The sequence below is a fragment of the Cavia porcellus genome, unplaced genomic scaffold, assembly GCF_034190915.1.
Source record: "Cavia porcellus strain 051 isolate PalLab524CR breed Dunkin Hartley unplaced genomic scaffold, mCavPor4.1 scaffold_20, whole genome shotgun sequence".
Taxonomy (NCBI): Eukaryota; Metazoa; Chordata; class Mammalia; order Rodentia; family Caviidae; genus Cavia; species Cavia porcellus.
The window spans coordinates 66,403,418-66,429,026 of NW_026947503.1; the positions used below are offsets into that span (position 1 = coordinate 66,403,418).

General features: G+C 42.9%; 1 protein-coding gene across 2 annotated transcripts in view; it reads left to right on the forward strand.

Moving 5' to 3' along the window:
- Positions 1 to 22,071, forward strand: part of Twsg1 (twisted gastrulation BMP signaling modulator 1) — a 65,248-nt gene extending 43,177 nt beyond the window's left edge. The window contains exon 6 of one of the 2 annotated variants that reach the window (XM_063231978.1): positions 15,132 to 22,071. The gene's annotated coding sequence lies outside the window, so the exon portion shown is untranslated. Of the gene's footprint in view, positions 1 to 259; positions 1,115 to 15,131 lie in introns of those variants that run through there. The other variant, XM_063231979.1, reaches the window with a different exon arrangement.
- The last annotated feature ends 3,538 nt before the right edge of the window (positions 22,072 to 25,609 follow it).

Consider the following 25,609-nt stretch of genomic DNA (forward strand, 5'->3'; position numbering starts at 1 on the left):
TTCCTCTGTCACTTTACAACCTTCCTCTCCGTGGTCTGCTCCTGTCTGAAATGTGGTTATGTGGTGTGTGACTCTGCTGTTGTCAATGTTTCCCTTCAGTTCTGTAGGGTTGTGCTCAGTGTATTGTGGAGTTCTCATAGGTGCACGTATATATGTGATTGCTAGAACTTCTTAGTGAATTGACCCATTTTTCATTATCATGGCGATGCTCAGTTTGAACAATCATAATTACCATGTCCTTCTTTGTCTTTGGAAACAGTTTTGACCTTAAGGACTCTTTTGCATGGTCTTACATGGCCCCTACTTCTGGATGTTCCAGTTTCAGACTTCCCCAGTGTCCCGCACAAGACTCACTTTGTCAGCTTATGAACAAATCCGACTTACAGACTTACAAATCCCCAGAATGGAACTCCTTCGTAAACTGTGGACACGCCGCATTTGCTGTTACGTCATTCTTTGTATCTTTTTACTTTTAACCTATTTGTGGCTTTGATTCTAAAGCAAGTCTCCTGTAGATGTTGAATCATTGGACTGCTTTTTTAATCCAGGCTACCAATCTCTGCCATTGAATTACAGTGTTAAATCCATTTACCTTTTATCTAAGTGCTGGTAGGCAAAGGGCTGTGTGTAGCATTCTACTATCTGCTTTGCTAAATTTTTTGTCTTTTTATTTCTCTATTACCACATTACTGTTTTGTTCTTCTCTTTTTATTAAACACATGTTTTCTAGTGTACCATTTTAATTCTCTTATTATATTTTACTGGTTGCCCTGGGGATTATAATTAATGTCTTAATTTATAGAAATCTGCTTTAGATGAGTTCCAATTTAATTTCAGCAGTAATCAATAACTTCAATTCTGTGTCTCCATTCCCTCCTTGCTCTGTGATGTCACTGAGAAAAATTATGGGCTGGGGATTTAGCTCAGCGGCATAAGCGCCTGCCTTTCAAGCATGCGGTAGTGAGTTCGATCCCTGGTACCGGTAAAAAAAAGAAAAATTACATCTTTGTACTTTGTGTACCCACTACACACAGATTATTTTACTGCTTTATATGGTTGCTTTTTAAATCAGGAAGAGAAAAGAGCTACAAATAATAAAATACATTTATATTGCTTTGTGTGTGTGTGTGTATGTGTGTGTGTGTTTGTGTGTGTGCATGCATGCACACCCATGCATGCACTAGGGACTGAACCCAGGGCCTTTGCACTGTGCTGTATTCCCAGACCTTTTTTAATTTCAAGAGGGAGTTATAGGCTGTAGCTTAGTGTCACAGTGCCTGTCTGGGAAGCTTAAGGCCCTGAGTTCAATTCCAGGTACAACAACAAAACAAAATAAAAACATCCCAAGTCCAAATAGATTGCTGAGGCTGACATGACAGGCAGACCCTAACACCTCGGGCCTATACTTGTCTTTTTTTTTTTTTTTTTTTTGTCTTTTTCCTTTTTATCGGTACCAGAGATCGAACCCATGATTGCCTGCTTGCAAGGCAGGCGCTTATGCCACTGAACTAAATCCCCAGCCCCTCACTTGTCTTGTTTTGTTTCATTTTTGTCATTTTTGAGACAGAGTCTCACTGTGCACATCAGGCTGGCATCGAACTCATAGTAATCCTCCTGCCTCAGCTTCCAATCCCCGAGAGATACTACAGTGTGTACTGTTATCCTTGGGACAGATGATCAGACCACCGGCCCCGGACCTGTAAGGGCAGTGAAACACCCAACACCACAAGCATCAAATTGCATTTCACCTAAATAGCTATCTTTCATTTCCATCCAAAAGACCCCTTTAGCATTTCTAGTGGGAAAGGATTTAGTTGTAAGGGGCAGAAACCAAATTTAAGCCACTCCTAACAAAAGCAACAAACCAGTGGGGAATGCTGCCACACCTAGCCAGGCACAAGACTCTGGTGCCCTCCCGTCCCTGCTCCAGGCAGGTCCCCAACTCCACCCGCAGGACCAGCTTGTTCCTGCACAGTGGGATCTAAGTGGGGTTACAGAGTCTGGGGAGGTCCCCACAGATGGGAACTGAACCCACCGACTGTAGACTTTGTGTGTGTGCTGGCCCCCATAATGCAAAAGGAATTCTCTGGAAGCAGCCTGTGTACCCATGAACAGGTGATTGGTAGAGAAAATGTGGTATCCATATATAACAGAATACTACTTGGCTACAAAGAATGACAACTTTAAGACAGTAGGAAAATAGATGCACTCAGAAAATACAATTTTTTAGTGAAATAAACCAGACATACAGGCTTAAATACCATATGGTATTATTTGAGTAAGGCAAAGTACAAATAAAGGGAATGATAAAGGATGGATTTCCTGCCATAGGGGCATGGTCCAAGGGAACAAGGGTGAGGGGAGAGGAGGAAAAAATAAGAATAAATTATGCCATTTTCAGGAGCCTGATAACCCCAATTATTGTAAGTGGTATATGCCATCACACGAGCTAGGACAGTATCAGCAAGTAGAAAAAAGCAGGTAGGAGTACGGAGGAAGGAGGAGGAGGGAGGAGGGAGGAGGGGGGAGGAGGGGATTTTAAAAACTGAAGCAAGGGGCTGGGGATTTAGCTCAGCGGCATAAGCGCCTGCCTTGAAAGCAGGCAGTCGTGAGTTTGATTCTCAGTACTGATAAAAAGGAAAAAGACAAAAAAAAAAAAAAACTGAAGCAAGCTGTGCTGTGTACACATAACCACTCTCCAAGATGACTGTTAACTGTATGAATTGCAAACGTGTAACAATAGAAATGAATTTTTAGGACATGTCCGTGAGAAGCACAGTAAGGGTTTCATTAAACAGAAATTTAAAGCATGCACCCAAAGAAATAAGAGTGCAAGCCCTCGAGAGAAAGAGCTATGTGATACCAGAGCAGGAGCATTTTCTCCCAGTGAAAACTGCAGAAAAAGATACCCCTGCCCAGGGTGCTGGCCACATTACAGGTGTGAGCCCAGGTTGTGTGTGTATTGGAGAATTTAATCTTCTCTGAATCCTCTCAGCCAGTTCCTTTATCTTAGGATTAGATTCCTGGTCTTTGTGTTCTCAATTATCCAATGTGTGGACTTTTGCATTCCTGAGGAATTGTAAGTGTGACAGGTCCAGAAGGAAAGGAGCCGCCCGTAACCAGGGGATGCTTGTGGACACCTTAAGTCCCTAAGGTGTCCCAGTCTTCTTTTTTTTTTTCTTTCAAGTTTTAATTTGAGTTAATTTATTACAGAGATTTTAGGAAGGGTTCAGGATGCTATGTGTCCAGCATAAAAGGGGGGAAATTTCTTTATGTTTCATTTTAAAGAAAATAAAACAATAGAATGAAACAAAACAATGCAAGGAGAGTAACCTTGGATTTCAAAAACAAGACAGTGGAAAATCAACAATAGTTTCTTTTTTTTTTTTTGTCTTTTTATCGGTACCGGGGATCGAACTCACGACCGCCTGCTTGCAAGGCAGGTGCTTACGCCGCTGAGCTAAATCCCCAGCCCCAACAATAGTTTCTATACTGCACGTTGTTATGCTCCAAGTAGTTGCTGTACTAGATACAGGCACGCAAAGTTAATCAAAATATAAGCACTGAGTTGTTTTTTCACTTCAGTTACTATTATTTCAGAAATTTCAGGTGTGTGACTTACAACTTCTTTTGTGTCTTCAGTCTTCTTAAATGTATAAATTTTAGTGATGATTTCCTCATCTCCTTCCTACCTGTCTTTCATTTCTTCTAATTCAGCTCAGAAGCACTCCTCATCATTGATCCAGGGGGTAGGGGGATCCGTTCTCGCAGATCCCTAGCCAGACTGGAAACTGATGTCCAAACACTGGTGTGACACAGAACACCTACGTGTTTGTGATGTCAAGGAACCAAAGGAGGTTGGTGTCATGGATCCCAGTGTATAGTAGACATGCAGTATCCTAGTTCTGTTCCTTCATTCCTGAGACAGAATACCTGATGTCCAAAATTAAGGAAAGAAAGGTTTATTTATAGAGATTTCAGTCCATAAATCAGCTGGTTCCGAAGCGGGGTGGTAGGGCAGAGGGGCAACAGTTCATGGTGACAGAAGACAGCAAAACAAGTAGCAAAAAGGGGAGAGCAAGCCTCTTCCTCCCTTATACTGTATGCAGGCTGCGTGCCTTGGGTACGTGCAGCACTCACACCATCCCTGGGCCCTCCTTGCGCACAGGTTCAGGATATTTACAAAGTGAGGACCCTGGCCCCCTCATGAGTTGAACTGGAAATGCTGAAACTCTATCCTGAGGTGAGGGCGTGAAAAGAAGAGGTCTATGTTGACTCTGTCTTCAAAAAGCCTGCTCATGACCACACAAGGCCTTGGGGGACATCCAGACACCATAAGTTTCTTCCTCTAGACCCCAAAAGATTCATGCACATCCCATTTGGTCCATCTACAAGAGTTTTACTAAAGTTGGGGCTTGGGATTTAGCTCAGCGGCATAAGCGCCTGCCTTGAAAGCAGGCAGTCGTGAGTTCGATCCCTGGTACCAATAAAAAAGAAAAAGACAAAAAAAAAAGAGTTTTACTAAAGTCCTAACAGTTTCAGCATTGCTGAAAAGTCTAAGTTCCAAGTCTCCTCTTGAGATGTAAGGCAAACTCTTAGCTGCCAGCCCCTGTGCAAATGAAAAGAAAGATATTTCCAACATTAATGGCACAAGATAAACATTTTCATTCCAAAAGTTACAACGGGGATACAAAAGATTGGGATGAAAGCAAATCTAAGACTTCCAGGAGAACATGGCGGACACATAGCAGCAGCTACGAAGGTTCTCTGAAAGACCCACCTTAGAATTCAGGAATGGTGCGGAGTAAGGAATCATAAGCAAGACGAGATATGCCCCGCTGACCCAAAAACAAACTGGGCTGAGAGAAACCAACTAGGAATGCAATCCTGGTGCTATAGGAACAGAAAAGCCTCAGTGTGGAAGTTGGAGCCCGCGCCATTGGAAGCCGCGATTTGGGTTTTCCGCCACCGCTGCTGCGTCTACATCGGCTTGGCAGGGAGAGAGACTGATGAAAGCTGAGAACGGGAATCAGTGAACGGAGTTGAAAGCAGGACAGGCGGGGAGCTGTGCATTGACCTGCAGTGAATGAGAGAAACTGGGACTCTTCCACGGTCTAGGAGACTCCCAACAGAGGACATTCTGGGACCGGGCAGACTTGCGGGAACAGGGCGCTGCAGTGACTTCAGTCACGTATCCCCCTCTCTAGCAGGATTGGTGAGCAGTGCCTAGCCTATGTGTCACTGCTAGCTGAGACCCAGTAGGCTAGCACAGCCCAGGTCCCAGCACCTGAAAGTAGATTGACCTGGAGGGGCGGGCCCCACATAGGCTGCCTGGTCTGCAACTTCCTGGTGCGCTGTGGTGGGCAGGAACACCTAGCCAGCGCAATTCAATCAGACTGTGGCCGGCAGGGAAAGAAGCTGGGCCTCCTATATACGCTTGCATATATAAGGAACAAAGAATATGGGAAGAGGCAGCAACAAGAAAGGCTCCTCGGCCCCCAATCCTGAGAAAGAGACAACAGCAGACACAGCACCAATAGATATAAAGCGCTATCTCCAGAGCCTCATAGACAAGTTCAAGAATGAAGTTATTAATGACCTGAAGCTAGACATAAGCAGAATAGTTAGAGAAATGCTAAGCACCACCCAAGAAAAAACAGATGGTAAAATGGAAGAACAGAAAAAGAGGGGAGAATTGTTTGATGGAGAAAATAGAGAAAGCATAGAATATGTGAAGCAGGTTCAAAGAGATTACCAGGAAACTAAAAACTCTATCGAAAACTGGCATAACAGCTTGAAAGAAACTAAGGACAGATTATCTGAACTGGAGGGCAGATTTGTAATATGGGAGCATGAAATGAAAAACTTCTTAAAAATAACAAAGAAACAAACAGCAATAATACAAAGACTAGAAGATGATAAGAGGGTCTATAACTTAAGAATTAAGAACATAAAAGAAGAAGTAGGGACACAAACAAATGAACTACAAAAGCTACTCACAGAAATAATCCAGAAGAATTTTCCTAATTTAGCAAAAGGTAAAGATACTCAGTTGTATGAAGCATACAGGACCCCAGCCACCTACAACCCAAACAGAGCAACACCCAGGCATATAATAATCAAAATTCCAGAAATCCAGTACAAGAACAGAATATTAAAAGCCGTCAGAGACAAGAAACAGATCACTTACAAGGGAACACCCATCAGATTTATAGCAGACTTCTTGGCACAAACCATCAAATCACGAAGAGCGTGGGGGGAAATAATTCAAGCTTTGAAAGATAATAATCTCCAGCCAAGATTGATATATCCTGCACAACTATCCCTGGAAATTGATGGAAAAACAAGGTGCTTCCAGGATAAAGAGGAACTAGGGGAATATGCAACCACCAATTCAACTCTACAGAGACTACTGCAGGATATTCTAAAAAAGAAAAATACGAAGAATCCAGAAATAGCGTCAGAGAGGCCACAATGAATGGAGCAGAAAACAAAATGAAGAAGACAAACTGACAACTAATGACAGAAAAAGAGCTCAACAGAAATGAGGCAGAGAAGATTGGATGATAGGAACAGCTATTTTGGAGAAAATGACGTCTTAAGAGGTAATACTGATTTAGTATCATCTTGTTTTGAAGTCTCATCAAGCTTTTGTTCTTCTATCTCCATTGGTCTAAACAGGTTGTATCTTATTGGATTTTATTATATATGATAGTATAAGCAAAAACTTTTATAGACAAGGAGATTATACAGAAACCATTGTTCATTTTCTGTTAGTTGATTCTAAATACCCTGTAATACTGTTATTCTCTTAAATGGTTTTACATTGTTTTGATATATTTGATGCTACAGTATACGAAGTTATACTCAAAGATTTCAAGGAAAGAGACAATATAGTAACTACTTTTATGTCAATTATCTTGTGGTGAAACACTATTTTGCTTAAATGGTTATGTTTTGGTCTGTGCTATTTTGCTGTTATGCCCTCTTTTATCTCAATCTCCATTTTATTATTTACTTTTTTATTTTTATCCTTTTAATTAAGGGAAAAATAAGTTTAAAATAGCAGGATATATTATAGTAACCCACTTTGACTTTCCATTATCTTGATTTAAAGCCATGTATTGCTCTCACCATCTTGTTTTGACTGATGTTCCTCTATTCTGTTTTGCTTGATAGTACCAGGTTCAAAAGTTTAGGCAACAGCTGTGAAGATAGTGGGATTTATTATGATCCCATTCTGGTTGACTATTATCTACTTTTGAAGACCTATAATGTCTCCAACGTTTTGATTTTGTGGTTTTGTTCTTTACTGTTTTGTTCAATTTTATTATAACTGATGATATAGGCAATTCTATTAGAGATAGCGGGAGGCATTATGGTAACCATTGTTGATCACCTTGTATTATGCTTTTACATTATCTATTATGTCCACCCTTTTGATCTGACTGACTCTGTTCTGTTATGTCACATTTGGTTCTACTCTCTTCCAAAAAAGTAATAAGAACTGTGGGAGCAACAAAACCCAAAATGTGTAATTGTCATTGTACAAAAGAGAGAAAAAGAAAGTGCTCTAAACAATATAACTGCATGTATATTTAAGTGTATAAGATAGATAATGATATTACTGAGTTTTATTGGATCATTGAACAGAACTGTTTGCAGTCTCACTGTTGGAATGTCCACTTTATAAGCTTTAATTTTGTAACTTGAACCATTATTTCTAAGATGACAATATGTAATCCATTAACTAGTGATTTCCTACTGTTTATTTTTTTCTGTAAACCTGTATAACTTGTACCCTTTCTCTGCTTTTTTTTTTTTATCATTTTCTCCTTAAATAAAATTTAAAAAAAAAGAAAGCAAATCTAAACTCCAGCAGGCCCTGTGGCTCCACGTGCAGCACTGAGGCAATCTGCGAGATGTGAGCTTTGGCGCTGCAGGTGACTGTAGCTCCCATAGCTTCCCTCTTGGTCCTGTTGTGCTGCCTTCTTGCAGGTTTCTCAGGTGACCCACATTCCTGGCCTCCAAACTTCTGGGTTCTCCACTGCACCTTTCACCTCACCCTCATAGCTTCGCACACTGTCCTCTTGGGAGCACACTGCTTGTCTTCCCAGGCCTCTTTGTGAAATCAAGGTGGACGTTTTCTTAACCCACAGGTCTTGCGTTCTCCATGTGCCTAAGACCAGCACCATGTGAAGGCTGCCAAGGTCCGCTGCCAGCTGGAGCAGTAGCCCAGCTTGTCTGTCTCTTAGCTGTAAGGGTCAAGTGCCTGGATCACAAGCACTCCGAATCCAGTTTCGAGGAGCCAATTCTCTAGGAATGTGGTGCTCGGAGGCTCTCACCTCAAAGCAAAGTCTTTCGCTTTTGCAGTTTTGGGGGCTGGGATGCCCGCAGGCCATTTTTTCTGTTGTCCACTCCCTTCCCAGCAATCATGATCTCTCCTCTACCTTCGCAGTCTACAACTTTATTGGAGCTTCCTTTCTGGCTGAACTCACAGCATTTTAAATCATTATTCCAGGCTCATTGCTCTTGATTCTCAATAACATAAACAGTAGCCATGCCACCAACTCAGCATTCAACTGCCTTGGAATTTCTTCCACAATATTAGTTGGTCCACTCCCCTTAATCTCATTCTCAGGCAGAGTCTCTGGACATGAGCAAAATGCAGATAAACTTTCACATCATCTGGAATCCAACAGCCAATGCAGTCCTTCTTCCCAGCAGAAACTTCCAGAGCCTGGTCTTTACTGGAAGGATTTCTATCAGCCTTCTGGTCGTCCAAGCTCTGACCAGAATCTCCCTTATACAACAGCATAAGGCATTCCAGATGTCACTCTTTGAGGTGACATCTCTGAACCTGTGCCATGCTAGGCAAGCACCTGGCCCCTGAGCTTCACCCCCACTATTAGTCCTGTTTTTGATGGACAGGGACATAGATTCAGTTCTCAAGCACTAATAGTTTACAGATAGGATGTTATATTTTAGGGGTTTTTTGTTAATTGATTTTTGAAGGGTCTCTGTGTAGTCCAGGCTTCCTTAAGCTCACCAATTAGCCTAGGCTGACCTCAAATTCTCAGTGATCCTCCTGCTTCAGCCTCTGGAATGCTAGGGCCACAGGTGTGTGACACCGTGACTGGCGAGGATGTTGTTACAGTATTTTGGTGCAATAGAGAAGTAAAAGTACAAAATGAACAGGTTTATTGAGTCGAGGATGTGGAAAGGAGCACACAACCCACGGTGGCTGGGCTGTCTCCTTTGACCAGACAGAGAGGCTGAGGGTTCTATGATGTGTGATTGAAGTGGCGCACGGGGTGGATATTGATGACATGTTAGGAACTGATTGGAATTCCCTGTGCCTGCAGACAGAAAGGGGAGTTGCAATTAGGGCTGAAGAAGAAGCACGAAGTTGGGGCTGGGGATTTAGCTCAGCGGCATAAGCGCCTGCCTTGCAAGCAGGTAGTCGTGACTTCAATCCCCGGTACCGATAAAAACAAAAAAGACAAAAAAAAAAAAAAATTAAAAAAAAAAGAAGCAGCAGGAAGTGGTAGGTGTTCCTGCTTTGGCCTTCTACCATGTTAGACCACCGCCATAAAGAAAGTGATTCATACTAGGGCAAGAATCTTTCAGATGTTATATTTGAGCAGTATGATTTGAGGACAGCTCTACCTGTATTGTACAACTTGTCCTTCCAAAGGAATTTGTTCTGTCACCTCAAAGGAGATGTTTGAGATTATAAATGTAATGCATGGCCTGCATTTAAAGAGCTGTGTTTGATGTGCTGACACTAATCAAGACTGATGTGAGCACCAACAAGAAACTCCAACTGGTTTCATGAGTCCATGAGCGTGAGCTTTAGAAATGCATTTTTTAAAATGTGTTTGATTTTTTTTGTTTTTTTTATCGGTACCCGGGATCGAACGCACTCGACCGCCTGCTTGCAAGGCGGGTGCTTATGCCGCTGAGCTAAATCGCCAGCCCTAGAAATGCATTCCCCCCCCCCCAGGTGCATGAATCCAATAGAAATGCATTTTTAATCACAAAACACACCAACCAACCACTCACAGCTGTGCTACTGTATAATCTGTGACAGGCCTGCCTTTAATGCAGGAGATTAGGGTGGGGCAGGCCGGGTGGGAAAGTGGGTGTGGTCTGTTAATTCCAAAATTCCTGGGCACATGCCCAGAGCAGTTCCCCAAACCCTGCACATGGAGCTGTCTCCCAATCCCTCTTGGAAGAACTCGAGCAAGTGTTCACTAGGACCTGACCTCACCCGAGGAACTGGGACACAGAGACAGACCCCCCCCCCCCCGCACTCTCTACCACCTGCTTCTTGCATAATAGTCCACCTTCATGCTAATTTACTAGTTTACTACTTTACTTGGCCCAAACTTGCTCTGCAGAGGCTTTTTTTTTTTTGGTTTTTTTCATTTTTATCGGTACCAGGGATTGAACTCACGACTACCTGCTTGCAAGGCAGGTGCTTATGCCGCTGAGCTAAATCCCCAGCCCCTGCAAAGCCTCTTTTTTTTCCTGCCTTTAATGTAATACCTTCTTATCTTTTGCCCTTGTCTTGACTAGTTTCTTTGTTCAGAATAGAAAGAGCCTAGAAACTACTTCTAGAAGGAGACGGTAGCCCCCCAGAACCGCAGTGTCCTTGGAATATCCCTGGACGGTGCTCATGGGCAGGAAGCAGAAAGCGCCTTGGGGAAGGCGATTGCTAATTACTAAAGCAAACCTGGCCTGTGAGCTGTTTCCCACCCTCGTGCCCTGCAGAACCCATCACGGACTGTGATGGGACAGGTGTGTACAGGCATCTGATGGCAGCATAGTTAGCAGTGAGTGTGTATTTCTTACCACTGCTGCTTTGAAAGACAGTAACCTTTAGGGTTTGTCCTGGCGGAGAGGGAGGAAATCCTCCCCAGTCCCTGGTCCCTCCCATCCCCTCTCTAGTCCACATGTGTCAGAGGTTCTTTTGTTGCTTCTTGATGCCTGGTTCCCCTTGGTTGGGGGGGAACAGTCACTGCCCCAGTGCCACAGCTGGACCTCCAAGCACACTCAGTGCCTGGCTGCCTTACTGACTGGCAAGGTTTTCTCCTCAGACTGGAGGTGAATCTCCTTGGTATTGTTTTACCTCCCCCCAGTACTGAGAATCACCCCAGCACCTTCACACTAGACTATACCCTGGCCTGTTAAAATTTTTTTTTTTTTATTTTTAAAATTTTGAGACTGTCTCAGTAAATTGCCTGGGCTGGACTGGAACTCATGACCTTCCTGCCTCAGCCTCCACCATGGTGGGTTTGAATCAGCTTTAGCAGGTTCATCTAATGGGATGATACTGAAACCCTGCAGGCCGCAGGGCTGGGAGCCAAGCCCAAGGCTGAGCAGATGCAGAACCTCCTGTAGTTTGCACAGAGGGGGTCTTGCACAGCCTGGCTAAGGGGTTGGTGTAAACTGGGTCTCAAGTTCTTTCAAGTGTGGAGTCAAAAGAGGACCCTGGAGAGGATGGCAGCCTGTGGGCTGTGGGCAACAGTTCCTGCTCCTGCCAGGGAGCCTTTGAGGTCCTGAGCACCTTCCGTAAGGGAGGATGGGAACTCCCTGCAAGAGGGCATCGTGGGCAACACTTTCTCTCGATTTGTAAAACACTGCAGGGGTTACTTTTGAAGGAAACATCAGCCTGGACACAGAAGCTTGCCCCAAACACTTATGCGTGGACTAAGTCCCCAGACCCAGCTTGTGAGTCCCCTCCCCCTGTATTTGTGGTCACCCAGAGGTGCAGAGGGGTGCTGGGCAGCATTCCATGGCTGTTACAAAGCACCCGAGAGCACAAATGTATAAAAAGAGAAAGGCAAACACACCACTGCCATCTGACCCAGCCATTCTGCCTCTGGTTATTCACCCAAAAACTGAAGCAGGAACTCAGACAGACGTTTGTGTGTCTGTGTTCACAGCAGCTTTATTCATGCAAACGGCCTGGAGCTGGGAATAACCCGAATGTCTGTCAGCCAATGAACAAGTGAGCAAAATGTGAATACACACTGCAGGCCGTGATCCATGTGTAGAAGGGAAGGTGTTCTGCAGTGTCACAATGGGCCCAGGGCCCGAAGGCCGTGGGCCAGGCCGGTCCCCAGACCCAAAGACACGCTGTGACTTACCCTCTCAAGTCGCGGAGGGCAACACAGGAAGTAGCCAGGCCAGTGCGGACCAGGACTGGGCGAGGTGGGTTTCAGTTTAGCAGTAGAAAAATCCCTGGAGATGGATGGTGTGGACGGTGGCACAGCAGTCAACCAACCTGGTATCACCGACCTGTGCAAGTTGTGAAAATAGTAAATTTTGTGTTAATGTACATTTTACTTTAATCTAGTAGGGAAGCGTGAGGAATACATTGCCCACTGCAAACAAATCGGTAAGGAACATAAAATGATAATTTTCAACTTCTTGTCAAAAAACTTTTTTTTGAGATAGGCTCTCTCTGTGTAGCCCAGGGTGGCCTTGAGCTCACAGGTAGCTAAGGTATTTCCTAGTACATCTACAGCATGCCTTTTTCTGATCATAGCTCTTACATAACACAAAAACAATCACTGTTCTTCAGACAGCAGTGATACGGAAGAAAATATAATTAAAAACCAACTTGTTTTTTCACTAGTAAAGAGCAAACATCTTCATGCTGAAGATTTCACAATGTTGGTTTCTGAATGTAGACAACCAATAGCGGTTTGAAATCAACTCCAACTCTCCATTTAGAAACCAAACAGAAAAACTATAAAAATACACTGAGCTTTTCTTAGTCCCAAATTGCAAGCCACTGAAAGAGCTGCTTGATCTATTTTTGGTGTCATAAAAACGCAGATACATTTCAATCTGTTTTTTTCTTAAGGACATTTAGCAATAAGATACATGTAAGTTACATTTTAAAACTCATTACAGCAGGGTTTGGGCTGGAAAAATGTCTGGCAGACCCATCTCCCTGTGGAGCACTGACAGGTGTGGTCAGCTTGTAACCCCAGCTGACCTGATCAGGGTGGTGCTGACCGTGCACAGCCCACCTGAGGACTGCTGTCAGGATAAAAAGGAGATGTGCAGAGGTAAGGTGCTGGCTCTCCTGGTGCTGTGGGTGCTCTTGAAGTAGTCTGTCTAGCTTCTTCCCTGATAGGAACTTGGCTGTTAACTTTTTTTTTTTTTTGGTCTTTTTCATTTTTATCGGTACCGGGGATCGAACTCATGACTGCCTGCTTGCAAGGCAGGCGCTTATGCTGCTAAGCTAAATCCCCAGCCCCCAGCTTGGCTGTTCTTATCGTCAGAGGAGTGCAGCACCCTTTGGCTGAGAATGGCTGTGGTTCACTTTGGGGGAGCTCTGGTTTTTACTGTTTCTTGGCTCTGGAGGGGAAGGTGTGTGCTGTTCATACTGGCTTCCTGATACGAACTCAGCTGTTATTATCGGAGTGGCTCGGGACCTCGTTGTTGCTGAGGATGGCTGTGGTACAGCCCTGGTCTTTATTTTGAGCGTTACTTCCTGGCTCCAGGGCAGATCCCTCAGCCTGCTGGCACAGATCCTTCACCCCACTGGCACAGGTTTTCTGGCTTACCCCACTGACTTTGGGCCTTCCTAGCCCAGATCTGTGAAACAAACTTGCAGGAGTTATTGTCTGACTCATGGGGGCATTGTCATGGCCCTAAGCCTCCAGCTGAACTCATGCAGGACACTGCTGTGGGACCCACACCCTTAGCTGGATTCTTTGGGTCTTGGTGTGTGGATGACTTTCCTGCACTTTCTTTGTATTTGACTCTTTGGGTAACCATTATAAATAATACTACAAATTATGTGTCCGGGATCGTCTTGTTCTCCTTGCAAACTCTGACTACAGTACCACCACAGACCTCGTCTTCCAGGCTATCATTTTTCTTGTGTTTTATTCTCTTGTTAGTGAACTTCATTTCCAAATACTGCTTTTATACATCAATACTTTTAAATTAAATAGGTATCATCCAAGAGCTCCCCCTCTGAAAGATGAGAACTTAACCCACACAATGGCTGTCTTCTTAAATTATCAGTTACTTTATCTTTAGTTAATCTGTTTTATCTTGCCTTGGATTCACTGAAATCTCTTTCTGATTTGTTAACCTTACACTGTATTCCTTGCCTCTCTAGGATGTAAAAGTCTTTCCCAACTTTCACTTCTCAGCTGAGGTTCCTGTACTAAGTGGTCTGGGGGTGATCTAGTTGATGCTAAGAGTTGGAAGCTATTGAGTGGCGTGCATGCTGGAGGGACAGGGTACAGGAGAGCAGCTCAGCTCCTGGCAGCCAGGAAACAGAGGGAGGAGCCAGGAGAAAGAACACACCCTTGCAGGCCACAGTGCAGGGAATCTCCCCACTCCAGGCTCCCCCACCCCCACTTCCAGCCAGGCCCCACCTCCTGACCATCTTCAGCTGCAAACTCATCCTTGGATGAATCCACTGATAGATATAGCGCTCCAGGATCCAGTCAGCTCCCAAAAGCTCCCCCTCTGAACATACTAGAGTTTAGGGAGAGAGTCTAGATCTACATTTAATCTGTTGTTTGTTTACGGTGCTGGGGATTGAACTCAGGACCTTATGCATGCAACACATGCACAATGCCACTAAGATACTTGAATTGTAGGTGGAGGATTACGTTAATATATGTTGTTTTAGTGTCTTCTTTTACACCCTTTATGAGGACCTAGGTGACTGTAGATCTTTAAAGCCCAGCCTATTGCTTTTTGCTCTGTTTTGTGCAATGAAAATAAAAGTTACAGCTGATCTTTTCCAAACATAAAGCACCATTATTTCCCTCCCTCAGAATCCATCACTGTCATACACAGTGGCCGTGCTGACATGCGTGCTCCTTCCAGACAGCTGCCAGCTGTTTGCTCTATCATGGACATGGACACTTTTCATGCCCAGACCTCAGACCCACCTTTTCAAAACACTGTGTAGCATCTGCTGCAATGGACTCATAGCTGATTAATCCGTGAGGGTGAGCCTTTGCTATTCAAAGCAACGGAACATCAACGCTCTTGTGCATATCACACCCGGTCTGTGATTGGAGTAAGGTTCTGCATGACAGCCTGCATGTGTTTTTGATTTTGTGAGATGCTCTTTTTCTCTCTAGGAGGCCTTCACCAACCACAGCCCCCGTGCACTGTTGCAGTTTGGCTACAGCTTCAGCTTCTGAAAGTCTGCAGCTCCACCTCGAAGCAGTGAGATATTCCACAGGGGAACCTTGCTTGTTCCCTGGAGGGCCGGTTCTTGTCCTTTGCTAGAGAAACTCCCAGCTGCTTGGATCAAACTCTTGACAGCTTTGGCAGTCGACTCTCCTTTGTTGTAATTAGACCCACACGTGGACGCCCTGGGGGTGGTAATTACCACCACCCGACTTTATAAGCCTGTCTGTGCTGAAAGCTTTCAATAGCCGCTCTGAGGAGATCCTTTGATGGCAAACTTCAAAGCCCTGCTTTGGTGAAGGCTTTTTTTCTTTCTTGTTTCAACTCCAGTAAAAAGATGGGACAGACACCCAGTTCCTTCCCGAGAGCAGTGGAAACAGGGCAAAGGCAGAGCAGAGTCTAACTGGACTGAACGAGACGCATTGCACAGGCACAGACTCTCAGTAGGGCAAAGAGTCCATGCCGGGCACAGGGGAACAGGAAAGAAGGAGGGAAAAGAGAGAGAGGAAGTGGGCTGGGGGTTTAGCTCAGCAACATAAGTACCTGCCTTGCAAGCAGGCAGTCGTGAGTTTGATCCCCGGTACCGCTAAAAATGAAAAAAAAGACCAAAGAAAGAGAGAGAGAGGAAGTCTGTGGCCTAAGATAGTTTGAAAAAATGACTGATCGAAGCTACTACCTGCCTGCTTCTGCAGGGCCAGGAGCTAATATGAATATTTTTGGTTCAGTCACGAGAGACCTATCAGACAGCCCAGTGTCTTACACAGCTGGAACCCAGGCAGAAATGCACCCTAATGCCCCACTGTCAGCCTCTGCCAAGTCGCCTCCGATCCAGCCAGAACAGACAGAGCTTAGTGATAGACACACACTGACCAAGGGTACCTAGCAAGGGCACAGTGCAGGCTGAGCCCCACGTCTCCTCTGACTTTGGAGCCCCCTTCACCGCCCAGTCCCCAGTGCAAGGTGAAAATCACGTCACCTAGTGTTCCTTCCTTGTCGATGTCAGTGATTGTGAAAAGGATCACAAGCGTAGATCACGCATACATACAAACTGCATACAGTGGTACCGGCTATGAAGGAGTCAGTGTGACCTGGGAGTTTTATAGATAAAGGGTTAAATCCAGACAGGTGGCTCCAGATCCATGGATGTGATGTCAAGATTCATTTAATAAAAAAAATACATATTCAAGTTAGATGTACAATTCTTCACATAGTCATTCCATACATAGTAGATGATTTTATTCTAAGCAGGGGCAGAAGACGTAGAGAGTCATGAGGCATAGTGCCCAACGACATAAACTGAGGGGCATCTTTTGCACCCGAAGGAGACAGTGTGTCAGAATATGAACTCAGCGCATGGAAAGAAGAGACACTGAGAGCCAGGAAGAGAGTCTTGGAGTTGCTTAGGCCTTAGTGTCAGCTGGAGTTAAGATTCCTGACCATGTACAGTGGGATAGTCTCCTTTTCTTGAGTTTGAACTGGATTTCTATCACTTCCTACTGAAGAAGTCTAATAATGTCTGCAGTACCTATTTCATGGCCGAGTTTAACAATCATCAGAGAGAGACTGGCGAGGACTTACCTTCCTGTGCTCACTTACATGGTTCCAGACACCTACCCTGCAAGACAGCTGCTCCTTGAAAGCTTCCAATTCACAATTTATAGATTCTTGAAGGATTTAAAACCACCAAGAAGCCAAGGAGAGCCGAGAGTTCTTGTTTCAGGTCACAACTACATGGTTTAAATTGCCTGAAGTCTTTCAGGGTCGATTTCTCTGGTCCTTGAACCTGCAACTTGGTGGGTGACTTGGTTTGCCGGGTGAAATGTTCATCAGTGACTCACAAACAGGGATTTAAAATGCGCACCAGAACAGAGAACATGGGCAAGACTCCGGAGGACAGGCGGCTGCAGAGACCATCAATCTTCCCTGCTAAGTCCACCAACTGCCATGCATGAGTGGCCCAGGCACAATCAGCAGTGCAGAGGTTCAAAGCCACATAGTCACAAAAAGCAAAAAGGTGATGGTCACAAAAAGCAAAGAGAGGCTCACACAGCTTTGTGTCTGGCTTCTAAACGCCTTTCTCTTGTGTGCATATTTTTTTAAAAGGAAATTTCAATTACGGAGCAGTGCTTTGACTCAGAGGACTGTGGGGATCAGAGTTCTGGTGATGGTCCTGAGGAAGTGGGCAAGTGGCTTTCTGGAGTCTTTACACTCAGCTCTTCCAGGGATCGAGGTGCCTTTATGTTAGGCAAACATTTGATTGCTCACGAGGGTGTTTAATTTCCATTCATTTGCATAGTTTTTATGCTTTTTCTTACCATTGATTTCTAGCTTCATTGCACTATGATCTGATGATTTACCTGGGATAATTTTGATTCTTTGGCATTTATGCAAGCATGCTTTATGAGTTACTATGTCATCTGTTTTGGAGAAAGTCATGTGTGCTGTTGAGCACAATGTATTTCGTTGTTGATGGAACACTGTAGATATCAAGCATTTCCATTTGTTTAAAGGTTTAGTTCAACTCTGAATTTTTTTGTTGATTTTTTTCTAGTTTGCCTGTCCATTTGTGACAATGGGGTATTGAGGTCCCCTGTTACAATTGTATTGCTGTTTGTATGATTTTTAACATACCGTGATATTTACTTTATGAAGTTGAGTATGCCAGTATTTTTTTTTTTTTTGTCTTTTTCGTTTTTATCGGTACCAGGGATCGAACTCACGACTGCCTGCTTGCCAGGCAGGTGCTTATGCCGCTGAGCTAAATCCCCAGGCCCCAGTATGCCAGTATTTGGTGCCTATGTGTTTATAATTTCTCTTACTGTTGAATTATTCTCTTAAATAATATGTAATGACCTTCTTTGTCTCTTCTCAAGAGTTTTGGCTTCAAATCTACTTTGTCTAAAAGTAGCATAGCTACTCTTACGTTTCTCAGGTTCCTATTGCATGGAATATTGTTTTTTTATCCTTTGATGTTTTTAATCTGTGGATTTTTTGTTAAGTTTCCCGCAAGCTTGAACTACTGGTGGAATGTACCTGACTGTTCCACCAGTTGGCTTATACCACTGGTGGGACAAACTGATCTAATCACTTTTACTGTCTTTATACTAGTAGAATTATTAGAAATTCATCTAGTGGGACAGTCACGCATACACCACTGGTGGGTCAAGTGGCCTGGCATGAGACGCGTGAATTGTGGCCCCATCATAAACATGTGAAGTGTGTTTCTTATATACTTCATATTGTTGGGTTTTATTTTTGATCCATTCTGCCAATCTCAGTCTTCTGATTGGGGAATTGAGGCCATTCACGTCAAAAGCTATTCCTGGAAGGTAACTGACTTACTGCTGCCATGGCATTGTTTTCCTATGCTGATTTCCTTGCTTTTCCCTTTTGCTTAGCTGCTCATCCCGCCACACGTATTCATTCTTTTTTACTATTGGCATTGTTGGATTTATAGTCTCTTAAAAGTGGGCAGGTGGGGCCTTTGTATCAGAGGGCTCAGGGAGAACCCCAGCAACAGAAGCCCAGTCCCAGCACCCACACCCAGAGGCCAAGATCAGCCCCATGCCCAGCACAAACCTCAGTGGAGATTTGGCTACAGTACACAGCACATTTCTGGAATCTGACTTTGACCTGCTGTGGAACTATAGACATAGACACTAGAGGAATTTTACTACTTTTATTTTTCTCTGTGTGTTAGATTGGTTTTCCTTTTTCTGTCCAGTGGAGTTTTTGTTTTGTCTTATTTTGGTTTTTGTGGTTATTTTTATTTTTTTCTTTTCTCTTTTTTTCTTTTTTTCAGAATTTAGGTTTTTTTTTTCTTTTTCTTTTTTTTTGAGACGGGGTCTTGCTATGCAGTTCAGGCTGGCCTTGAGCTCACTTTGTAGCCCAGGCTGGGCTCGAACTCGCAACGATCCTCCCGCCTCAGCCTCCCGAGTGCTGGGATTACAGGCATGAACCACCACGCCTGGCTCTAAAATTTAGGTTTCTTACCTTTCATGTTGCTCTCTTCCTGTTACCTTCTTTCTCTCTTTCCCCAACTATCTCACTTGATTTTATGTTACTTTTATGTAGGCAAACATTGTCACTTCTCTTTCTGGTTTACTTCAGTATTCCTTCGTTTCTCTTTCCCTCCTGCATCCTCCAGTTTCCCAAAACATGGGGGGATCTCTCTTTACCCTCCAACTTTGCTCCTACTATATCTGACCTCATTCATTTCTCTATCTTGTCCTCTATCCCTCTTAAACTTCGCCTCAACAACTGGGTAAAATCACCCCACTAAGGGAAAAATTATTGCATACAGGTTCCTGGTATATGTTGGATTTTGTTATAGAATGCAGAATTTGTGCCTATGGTTAAAGGTATCAGGTTAACAGTTACCACAGTTTATTAGTAGCCAAGCAGGCTTGAGACTGTTCATACTGCTAACTGTACTACTTTAGCCAGGAAATTATACCTGTTATAACCAGTTTTACTCCTCTGTATGACAAAACCATGATTGAGTGGGATCATAACCATAATTGTAAGTCAAGTACCAAAGGACTGGGTACTGAGCCAAATAGATAGCAGCTTCTCATCCCTAATACATTGGGAAAGGAGGTTCTTGAGATAGACACAAAGATCAAGAACTATCTACATCTAGAAGACATCCCTGAGGAACAGACATTTCCTAGGAAGTCTCTATTCTAGGGATACAGCTGCCTACCTTAAGAAATCTACAGGTGGGGTTAGGGATTTAGCTCAGCGGCATAAGTGAGTTCGATCCCGGATACCGATAAAAAGGAAAAAGACCAAAAAAAAAAAAAAAAAAAAAAAAAAAAGACAAAAGAAATCTATAGGCATCAGCAGAAAATGAATCAATAGAAAATGATGAGATGCAGAGCAAAATGAACCCTGGCCCCCGGCCAAACAGGACAAGCTCAGAGCACAGTGAGACAGAAACAACTGGAAACGAACCACTGGAACTTTCTGGAATGATGGCAACAGAAGTGAAAATACAAACAGAAGAGGCTACAGAAAAAAATAATCTCTGACTTGCAAAAAGAAATGATCAAAAATAAAGAGATTAAAGCATACACAGATTTACAAAAAAACAGAGGAGCTCAGGAAAACAATAGAAACTATGAACTCGCAACACAGGAAAGAAGTGGAATCCATGAAACAGACCCAAACAAAAACCCAGAAGATTAAAAAGTACATTGAAAGTATGTGCAACAGATTGAATTAAGGCAAGAATAGAATATCAGGTCTAGAAGGCAGGGTTGTGGCTAGTGACCATTAAAAGAAAGATATCTTTTTTTTGTTTTTTTTTTGGTCTTTTTCCCTTTTATCAGTACCAGGGATTGAACTTTGAACTCACGACTGCCTGCTTGCAAGGCAGGCGCTTATGCCACTGAGCTAAATCCCAGCCCCAAGAAAGATATCTTAAAAAAGCAAGAGGACCAGGAACATAGCTCAATGGCACAGTGCCTGCCTGGCAAGCACGAGGTCTTGAGTTCAATTCCAGTATATAAAAAAAAAGGCAAGAAACCATGACAAATCCAACAGCTACAATATGAAGCAAAGAAGAACAACATAAGATTAACTGGAGTCAGTGAGAAAGCTGGAGAGAGCACAAAAGTCATAAAAAAAAAAAAACTTCACAGAGATAATTGCAGAAAACTTTCCAAACAGGGACAAAAAATTTGACATACAAATAAATGAAGTATATAAAATACATAAATGAAGGATATAGAACTCCAAATAGCCATGACTAAAAAGTTTGTATGTGTGATGTACTTCTGGTGCTTTGGGTGTAATGTGGTTCAGAAATGTTTTAGTTGGTCATAGCTATTTGTGTTACTATATGCCTCACTTATCTGTATGTTCTTTTCTTACATTTAGGTAGTTTTCTGCCATTTATTTCTGTGAATAGTTTTTTATGCCATCTGTGCTGATTTGTCTTGTTTGCATCATCTAGCAGTTGGTGGGTCCATTATCTATACTCTCTTGTTGCTTTTAAGGTGTCTTGGAGTTGGTCTTTGAAGTATCTTTGTCTTCTGGGTCTGAAATTCTGTCCTCATATTGGTTGCTTTTCCTGCTCATACATTCAGTATAATTGTTTTTTTTTTTTTTGTCTTTTTCATTTTTTTATTGGTACCAGGGATCAAACTCACGACTGCCTGCTTGCAAGGCAGGCGTTTATGCTGCTGAGCTAAATCCCCAGCCCCCAGTATAATTTTTAATCTCCTGGTTTTCTGACTAAAACCTTTTCAAGGACTCCAGTTCTTTGCTAACCTGGTCATGTTTTGTACCATTTTGTTAGGTCTTCCAGCTTTTTATTAATGTCTTCTGAAATTTTCCAGATTCTTTTGGTTATTACTTCCACTGTCTGTTTAGTTATATATATATATATATATATATATATATATATATACATACATATATATATATACTTTAATCATTGTCTAATCTGTTACCCTTTGAAGTAAACTGAGTGGCTGGTTTATGTGCTCTTCTCAATACCCCTGGATTGGCTTTGGGGGAGTTGGTAGATTTGGGAGGCGTGGTGTTATCTTGTTTTCTCATGTTTCCATTGTTTTTGTTTGTTGGCTTTGTGCTGAAGTTTGTGGACACTTATGACTTTGTTCACAGTACAGAGAGTTCTTTGGCTACTTGCTTTTCAGTGATGTACTTTGGGTATTGCTAATTATAGTGTTTGTCTCAGCCCCAAGAGCCAACCACCTTGGTTAGTTTGGGAGGGGAGGGTGCAATGTAATTGGCCCAACACTGAATTCTCTGGGAATGTCTTCTAGTACTGTGAATGTCATAAATGTAACCTGAGTGTTGGATTATAGAGAATACCCATTACTAGCAACAATTATGTGACCCTGGTAATATCAAGCAAAACAGCTATAATAGCATCATCTAAGCCAAAATGGATATTAAGATGCCATATGAACCAATAATGTACCACTTTTTACTCTGAATAGAAAATCCACAATTATGGTATATACATTAAGATGACCCAGGTAGTTGGAACTTAGGTACTTTGGGAAGCCAAGCAAGCACCTCCCCTCCCTGGTAAGCGGTGGAGGTCTGGCCCACTTGCAGCCCTTCCAGGGGGAGAACCAGCAGCAGCTCCTGAGATCCGCACCATGTTGGAACTGAGGACGCTGTGAAACCAAATGACCATCCTGCCTCCCTGCTAAGCAATAGTGAACCTACTGCTACATGGCCTAGAGTCAGATATCCCACTTCCCCTATCCTCCTCCCCCCGCCCGCCCCCCCCCCCCGCCCATTAGCAAATGGGAACCAGAAATCTGAGCATCTCCTGGGAGGTTGACCATTGCAAATAAGGGGGACTTCCTTCTACCATTTCTTTGAAGGCAAATATTTTTATTACTGTTTTGCTCTTTTCTGATTAATGGTACTGCTCTATTCAATATTCTGTTTTGATAAGTTCTATAGTGTTCTATATTTCATCTCATTTTGATATACATGATTGAAAGAACAACTATTATAAAGATAACAAAATATACTGTGGGGGCTGGGGATTTAGCTCAGCGGCATAAGCGCCTGCCTTGCAAGCAGGCAGTCGTGAGTTCGATCCCCGGTACCAATAAAAAGGAAAAAGGAAAAAAAAAAATACTGTGATACCTATTACTGTTATCCTGGTAACCTGCTTTGAAGTTCTGTACCAATTTCACTGTACGATCTTAGTTGGCTTTATTCTGACTTGTTCTGTTGTATACTTTCAAAATAAAATTAAAAAAAAAAAAGATGACCCAGGTATTGATTTATAGCTAATATGTACTAAATGCTACAACTATAGCTACACTAACAATAGACGAGTATCAATAGTAATTTTATAGGGTTATTTCTGGAATATTAAAGCTTTATGGTTATACTATTGAGAATGGGGAATACTATCTGAGAGAAGTGGTATAAAGTTGTGGAGTGGAGTGAATTATGTACACAATTACAGAACTATGTAAAAACAGGAAAAAACGGACAAGAAATAGAAGATAAAAGAAAAAGGAAGAAAAGAGAAATTTTATGGGAATAAAAACTAAAGTGTGAGTAGTTAAAAGGGAAAAGAGGAAAAATACAGAAGAAAAGAGATAAAAAGCAAGGAAAAAAGAACAAAAGAAAATTTCCCAATTTTCCCTTTACTGCAGAAGAAAGTAGGAAAAAAGAAATCTGAGTGTTGGTTTACACAAAAAACCCACTAATAGTAATAATTATGCAAGTCTGGTAGTATTAAATAAATCAGCAAAAAACAAAACAAACACACCACACACAAAACAAGCACAAAAACAAAACAAAACAAAACAAAAAACCCCAAAAAAACCCACTTCTCTGTGATTCTGAGTGTTTTTCTTCCTGGATCTACAGTTTGGGGCAATGTTTAAGTCAAGATCGATCCCTGTTCATGCTTGTAGATAAAAACAGCAGCCAGACGCAGATGTGCGGTGGATGCAGGCATAGCAGGCAGAGGGCCCAGGGTAAGGGTGCTGTGTCATCAGGTGCAGAGGCACTCAGCAGGAGCCTGAGCTTCGGGCACCGGGGCAGGCCTGCCCTGTAACTGAGACCCCTTGGTGGGCCTCTTTGCAGCTGCTCCTTGACTGCAGCTGTTCACTGGCTGTCTCTCACCATGGGGACCTAACACAAGGAGCTCTGAAATCAAGCCTTCATGCAGCTTCTGAGTCCTGGCTCAGACAAGGAACCTTCTCTGGCTCATTGTCCAGCCATGTGTTCTCCCCAGTCACGTGCCGGATGCTCAGGCTGCAGCTGGTCAGCGGCTGTTGCCTTCAGAGACTCCCTGGAGCAGAATCCCACGCACGCCCTGCAGCCTACAGCACCTGTGGGTCCACTGCTCTACCACTCTCGGGATTCAGTGTCCTCGCAGAGAGCCTTAAGCCAGGGAGAAGAGGTGCAGACTGTCCCTTCTGTTCTCTTCAGTTTTCCTGCAAACCCTTCCTGGTTCTTGGGATCTACTTTTCTTTTCCTCTCCAGGTTGCTGTTTGCCAGGGTCTGGAGTTCAAATCTCAGAGAAGCTAAACTGTTGCTTACCACTCTACCATATTCCTTTTAATTCTGATTTTGAGAAGCGTTCTTGTGAAGTTTCCCAGGCTGGCCTCCAACTTGCAGCCCCTCTACCTCAATCTTCCAATAGCCGGGATTATGAATGTGTGGCAAACACCCAACTTCGTGACTTTTCTTTTCTGCCTTAATTTTCAGTTGTGTGGGTCTGATATACTTATCTGTGGTTCCCTTTGTTCTGGTCTTACTTTGGATTTACCTGAACTTTTTATCTGTCAAGTTGTTGTCTTTATTTTTTTGTCTTTTTCCTTTTTATCGGTACCAGGGATCGAACTCACCACTGCCTGTTTGCAAGGTAGGCACTTGAAGTTGTTGTCTTTAAATCAGGTTTAGAAAACATTTAGCTATAATTTTAAGTTTTGGCTTTCCTTTCTCTCTCTTCTTTTTCTATCATTCTCATTCCATGTGTGTCGGAGTTTCATAGAATTCCACAGGCCTCTGTGGCTCTTTCTCTTTCTCCCTTTTTAATGCCACATGGAGCTTCCTGTATTTTTTTCACTTCTCCCCAGTAGTGAGAAGTGAACCCAGAGATTCTTTGGTTAAAGACTTGCTAAGTCACTAAGTTCCCAAGCTGGAATGGTCTTGTAATTCTCTGGCTCTGGCCTCCCAAAATGCTGGGACTGCAGACGTGTGGCACCATACCATGCTCAGAACGTTAGAGGTACATTACTTATTTGGGTTCCTATGAAGGAATAATCTGCATCACTCTTTGGTAAAATAATATTTAGTTTTATTATAAGAACACCTGATGTTTACATATCACCTCCAGTATAAAAAGTACTGCCACACTTTCTCTCACCAGTATCTAGGTACTTGCTTTTTCCCTCTGCATAACAGCTACAAATGCATATTCTTAAGTTTTGCTCACTGATAAAAAATACTTTTTTATATTAAATTGCAGAGGCAGTATGAATGCTATTTTTTCATGGGGGGGTGGAATAACATCTCAATTTATTTTGATTTATAGGATTCTTTTTTATGTCATCACAAATCTTCCACCGAGATCATCTAATAAAATTTATTGCTGTACTTTTCAACTCTATAAATTTCATTTCTTTCTTATATAGAGTTCTATTGTGACGACGTTGCTGAGTGGATTGGTTCTAAATGAGGAGCTGCATATGGTATATTTGTTATTACAATGTTCAGAGCAAAGAGATGGTTAAAGGAAACTCCCAACAACTGCTTTTTTTTTTTTTGGTACCAGGGATCGAACTCACGATTGCCGCTTGCCAGGCAGGCACTTATGCCGCTGCCAACAACTGCTTTTATTTGCATAACTCTTACAAGCAGTTACTGTAATATAATAACAACGTAAAACTATAGTATGATACAGTATAAT